The sequence below is a fragment of the Oxyura jamaicensis genome, chromosome 26, assembly GCF_011077185.1.
Source record: "Oxyura jamaicensis isolate SHBP4307 breed ruddy duck chromosome 26, BPBGC_Ojam_1.0, whole genome shotgun sequence".
Classification (NCBI taxonomy): Eukaryota; Metazoa; Chordata; class Aves; order Anseriformes; family Anatidae; genus Oxyura; species Oxyura jamaicensis.
In genome coordinates this window covers 5,549,343-5,555,496 of record NC_048918.1, presented here as the reverse complement: position 1 = coordinate 5,555,496, position 6,154 = coordinate 5,549,343, and the positions used below count along the sequence as shown (strand labels likewise).

Here is a 6,154-nt window from a genome sequence, read left to right as displayed (position 1 = left end):
GTTTAGAGGCTCTGGACATGTAGCTTCAATTCATTGCAATGGGATTTGAAAAATCTCAACAGTGACTTCTACCATATAAGCACATACACTGTGTCATTATTCTTACATTTCCAGGCAGCCTAAATGAATTGTAATGGCTTTTGATGTACCACAGTCTCTGTTACGCCTTTGAAATTCTTCATGTTTATATTCCTTATGGGAGGAAAAAAAAAAAAAAAAAAAAAAAAAAAAAAGTCTGGCAAATTCTATTCACTTGTTATATTTTATTATGATTATCTCTTCTCATGAATATCCAAGTACCAACAACAAGTGGGGCCCCACAGCACAAAGACAGTTTCTGCTTTGGAGAGCTTTCCTCTGCGAAGTCAGGACAGGCCAGATGGTAGGGGCAAGACCTGTGCCACAGAGCAGAGGCAACAGGCTATCCACATACATTCTGTTAGTTCCAATTATTTTTTAATTTTTAAGTGAATATACCCCTTGGTCCTCAAGGGAAAATGAGTCTCCAACATGAGATAATTCTCTGGATACATCTGGAAAAGGAGACAGACAAGGAGACCTGGACATAACAAATGCTTTGATTAAATAGAGCCTCTCATAACCCTTTTAAATTGATGTGATTTAAACAGACAACAAGGAGCAGTTGGAAGTGTCTGTGCCCATGGGGGAAGGGCAGAGGAGTGATAAAACATCCATGAGCAATGAACTGCTCCCCCTTTCTATTTTCCTCGCCTGTTTTTTTTTCTCTCCTGAGGTAGCAGGTATGTTGCAATACAACTTAGTGATTTGGATACAGACATCATTGTTCTCTGCTGTATACTGTTAATGGGACATTCAGACACATCACCTTAATTCAAACAGACGCTGCCGTTTGTAGGTATTTATTCAATTTTCTCAGTCTCCAGTGGAGCCTGGTGAGAGGGTTTCCAAACCATCTCAATGTCTGTATGCTGAGTAACACTATGACACCACGACAGGCAGATTCATCCCTCTCCCTTTCTCTTTGGCCCTTACTGACTGGGCTGTGTCAGATTCAGGTCATGTTCCTGCAGCCACCCTCATTCCCCGCAGCGTGCACAGTCTCTGGCTGCAAGTTGTGGGACAGGCTCTGTCTCTGCCTTCATTTTGCATGATTTCTGAAGTAAATCCATAGACGGTTGCTAGCTCACACTAGTCAGCCACCCCAGTCATTTCGTGCAAGATCCATAATACCTGGTGCTTTACATAAGCTCCAGCTCCAGAAGTGTCTGCAGGGCTCGTCTACCTGGTCAGGTGCAATCAGGAGCTTAATTCTTCCTGCACACTTAGCAGGAGCCCTGGTAGCTGCTGCTGTTAGAAGCATGACTCAGGGCAAGACTAGACTGTCTGATGAAGCAAATGTTCAGATACTCAAAGCTTTCCCTCTTGAAGTGTATCATTTGATCTAATGAAAGGTTTTGCTTCTCCTTTAAACCTTATATAAGATCACAACTGCTACTGCTACTAACTTTGTTTTAAAGTCTCCACATGGTGCGCCTTCTGCCTTGAGTCAAAAACGTGCCTTTGCCTCTGGGTTTCAGATTCAGAAAACCCACAATGTGCCTCACAGTGAAATACTCATTATGAAATTATTTTGACTGATTCAAACCATTGCATAGAACATAGCTTGCTCCTTGGGTAAGGGAGCATGAAGGAACCAAAAAGTCACAAAGCATTTCTCCCATCCTGGGTGCAGATGGGTGTAGGCAGAGTACACCATAGAAGGTTTTCATTTCTCTTTCACGGGAAATACCAGGGATGCTTGGATGCAGAATGATGCTACTGCACTATGTAGAAATGATATGCACACTGCATTTATAGTAGTTGAACAGGAAAAAATAAAGCATGGATCTTGGAAACTGGTGGCCTTTATACAGCCAGTTAGCTGCGTAAATGTCAGCCTGAGTATTTCTCATCTGTATTAAAACAGTGTTGTGTTGTTGCAAATTGAAGTCTGCATGTAGCAGAGTCCATCAGCAGTGCCACCTTTCCTCCATTGCAAACGCCCAAGTGGCTGCTAGGAAAATCATTAGCAGGATGGATGGTGATATTCCTGCAGATCATTAGCACACAGCACTGGGGAGAGCCTCGTGTGGCCTCACATGCCTGAGTCCAGGGGAATAAATAGCAATCCTCAACTTTGGGGACTGGTTTTACCTCAGTGACTCTCAAGTACTGAATTCACATCGTAGATATTCACACGTCAGCCCAGCCAAGAGAGATCTGCGGTTTTGCCATGATATGGCTTTGCTTTTGCTTGCAGTAAGGTTCAGAGGAAGTAATCATGTTCAAAGCAGCCTTTAGAAAACTTGGCAATTAATCTGAGTACTCTGCAGGCAGAATCGGTCCTGGTAAAGGATTTAGGTTAGTAAAAGAAGTAGGTAAGAGCTTCTGAGCTGTAATATGTAACAAAAATAACTGGGTTTTAGGAAGGGATACAAACCAACCTGCACCCTCCAGGGCTTAGGAAAAAACAAAAACACAAAAAAAACTCACTAGAGTTAAATTATCCAATAACTGTTGACTGCACATTTCCTCAAAACAGTGCTCACTGCTGTTTTGTCTGTGCTATGATCCCACCTGATGCTTTGTGCCACTTGATCTAGTGGAAAGTGGCTGTGCCCATGGCACGGGAGTTGGAACTAAGTGATCTTTAAGGTCTCTTCCAACCCAGTCCTGTGATTCTGTGAGGTGCAGATTACATATTCAATTTTCCATCCAAGATTAATTTTCCTTATGAATCTATAAATTAATATATCAGCTTTGGATAAATGACCTCATAAAGCACCTGAGAGGTGCATGCTGATGATATTCAAGGTCAGGTTCTTGCTAGTTCAGACTGTAAAGCACTTGCCTTCAGCAGCAAGGCAAAGGTCCATATCACATGTTCAGCATTCAGTGTGCATCCTTAGGCTAACGCAGAGTGCAAAGAAGCAACTTGACATCTCGAGTATCAGTTCTAAGTACTCACCAGTGATTTATCAATCTGTTCTTTCTGTGGAACTTTCTCTTCATCTGCTACAGCTAAATTCTTCTATTAACTCTTTAGAAGACTGGGGTAAACTGCTCCCAGAGAATTTGTGCTGGCTTCCGGAACTGTCAGGCTGCATATATCTTCCTAAAGTACATTCATTATAGATTTGAACATTGTTACCGTAAAAAAGCACCTACCTTCTCTTATTCCTTTAGCTTCAAAGGATCGTCTTTCATATCTGCCAGGACATGGAGTCATTCAGAACAAGTCTTGGTTTCCATAATATTTAAAAATATTTTTAAAGTGAGATAATCTCATCCTTCTTTCCCAGATGTGTTCAGATGAAGACAATGAACTTTCTCTGTTCTCTGCAGCACATGGGAATGGCTCTGAGTGTGGTATGTATTTGTGTTTACACTGCCATGGTAACTGTGTTTGTTCTCTGTACAGTAGGGCACATCACCGTGAAAGGGCCATTGAAATTAGCATAGACAGTGACTTCACATTCACCACCAAAATTTGACTCCAAGCACCCTGCACATTCATTTTTCCTTTGAAAACAAGATGGATGGCAAATTAGCAATGAGTAGCAAGTCTTTGGGGCAGTAAAGTCTTCTTTCTTGCTTTAGTTGGCAAAGTTTTGATTTTTTTCTAGCAAGCCAGGTGCATGGACTGTTATTATATTATAGACTCACATTATAGAATGATACATTATAGAATTATATAATATTATTACAGAACATAATTGTTATACTATGTTATGGAATATTTAATAATAATGACAGGGTCTTACATCCATCTAAGGCTCATTTCAGTGCCCTTGCGGTGAATGGATTGGTTCCTAGTTGGGGATGACCTTCAGAAGGATCCAGAACTCTACAAATTTCAGTTAAAATACAAAGTATACAGGGGAGTCACTGCAGAAGCAGGTACAGATGCAGCTGTTTCCAGATTTAAAAAACTTCATATGCAAACTCAACAGTAATCAGGAACTGAATGCCAAAAAAACGCAGCGTGCCAGAGGGCCAGAAAGTAAGCAGCACTTGTCTCTCCTACAAATAGCCCCATACAGCCTTTAATGACCATGACTTACAGGCAAAGACGTTACTGTTTTATTCTTCCCACATCCCAGTTCCAGTCTTTTTCTGACCCTTCACTACAGCACACATGAATTAAATAGCAAGCTCTCCCAGGCGAAGGCCTTGCATTATTTATCTTTACTGTTTTGGTACTGAAGGAGTTGAGGAGGAAAGGGCATGCTCACACACAGATACACAAACACATGCATTACCCTTTCTTAAAACTGAATATTTCTGAGGAGAAAGTTAAAAAAAATAAAGTAAGTTCCTGATTTTCAGATATATAAATAACCTCTTTCAGCCAAAGCTGAAAATTAATTGAAAACTATTGAACCTTCTGTGTCTTAAAAATAAATAAATAAATAATTTAATGCCAGTGAAAGATGGGTATAATGTAGAATTAAATTCTAAATATAATAACATTAAAGAGACACTAAAAGCAGACATCAGAATATCTGCTCAGAGTAACTATTCCAACTATACCAGTGACGAGGGGCTTATGACTGCCAATAGTTTGCTCTGGTCATTGTGCTCCAAATAAATAAATACCATCCCATTTTAATCATGGATAAGCTTTTATACCAAGGTTTGTTAAATTATTTTTCAGCTAGCATGAACATGATCTAGGTCACCAAAATGCAGCCAGCCAAGCTGTAATCCAATAGTTCTTTAACACCAGACAGCGCAGGGTGCAGGAGGAGTTTCCCTGCCCTGGTCCTTACTCAAGCAGCAGGGGAATGTCGGGGGCTGGAATCTGGCTGGGCCGTTAGAAGTGTTACTTTTGCGAAGGAGGCATAGTGAGGTGGGGGCCTGACAGGAACTTCAAAGGCCACAAGTGCAGAGACTGACTGCACAAATAAATAACTTGATGGAATAAACAGTCACATTTTTGGGAGTAATTTACCTTTATATGCACGAATATCAAACCAGAATTAAAGTTTTCACATTATGTTCTTACCTATCTTGGCCGCCTGTGTAGGGCCCAGTGCAGTTAAACAATGATGGATGCAATTCAGGTCATGCTGCAGCCTCAGTGAGAAGCGATTCTAAAAGATTCATCTTCAGTGAGCAAGAAAATAAAAATGAAAGAAAATTCAGAGATAAGCATGGTTGTTAGTTCAACAAAGAACAGTCACGTGAGAGCACTGAGGAACAAGATCAATGAACTGAAAGACAACAAATGAGATAAGGAAGCCTTCAGCTGTGAAGGGATGGATGTTTTCTCAAATGAGAAGGAATGAGGCATTGCACGTAAGTGGAATACACAACTCCTATTTTCTATTTTTTGCCCAAGGATCTCAGTTTTTCATTTTATACTGAAATAAGTCATGTAGCTTTCTGCTTAAGGGAGTTTTCTTCTCATCTTTGTATTTTCGGAGACCTGATTTTCCACTGCACTGCACCATCTGCTCATCACTTACACCACTGCGGAGTGGAAGGGAGCGCAGGGCCCAGCATGCAGTGTCCACGTTGCTTTGAGCCACTCATCTATACGGAAAAGACAATTGTTGCTCAGCAGGGAAATCTTACTGGGAACATATTTTTCATTTTTCTCTACCCTTGTGAGTTCCCAGAAGCTTGGAGCACATGAACATTCCAGTCTTTTCAGTCCCCATGCACTTCTTCATCAGCCTCACTGGACAAGAGCAATCTTGGAGGCTAAAAAACCAACCAAAACGACAACCTGAAACAGAAGGTAAGTGGAGGCTAAACCCTGTTTTCTGCTGGCAGATCCCAAGGTTCAGTCTTGCAAATGTTACAGGAGCTTTCTGGAACACAGCCTCTGCCAGTGGCCATACACACGTGCAGTTGGCCTCCTAGATACTGGAAAATATAATATTGCTTACCTAAGACTTCAAGCTTCTAATAACCTTGTGTATCTTTTTTGTACTGGAATATTCCAAGCACTGTGAAAAGCATCAGTTAAAACAAATTCAAGAACAATAGGATAAATAAACAAAGAAAGTACCATAAAACAATGCTGGGGAGAGCATCCGGTGCCGAGGATGATCCCTGATCTGATTTCACGCAGGCTTGCAAGATGCCAAAACCACAGGGCTTGGCTGCAGCCAACCTGGCCTGG

The 6,154-nt window shown here is 41.2% G+C and overlaps 1 long non-coding RNA gene across 2 annotated transcripts; it reads right to left on the bottom strand.

Moving 5' to 3' along the window:
- Positions 1-243: 243 nt before the first annotated feature.
- Positions 244-3,624, bottom strand: LOC118178683. 2 transcript variants are annotated; one of them, XR_004756256.1, is made up of 2 exons: positions 2,990-3,624; positions 244-533 (listed from the first exon to the last, which is right to left on the bottom strand). It is a non-coding gene; the product is annotated as an uncharacterized LOC118178683 (long non-coding RNA). The 2 variants fall into 2 exon arrangements; XR_004756255.1 differs by having other exon boundaries at positions 3,190-3,624.
- Positions 3,625-6,154: the final 2,530 nt, after the last annotated feature.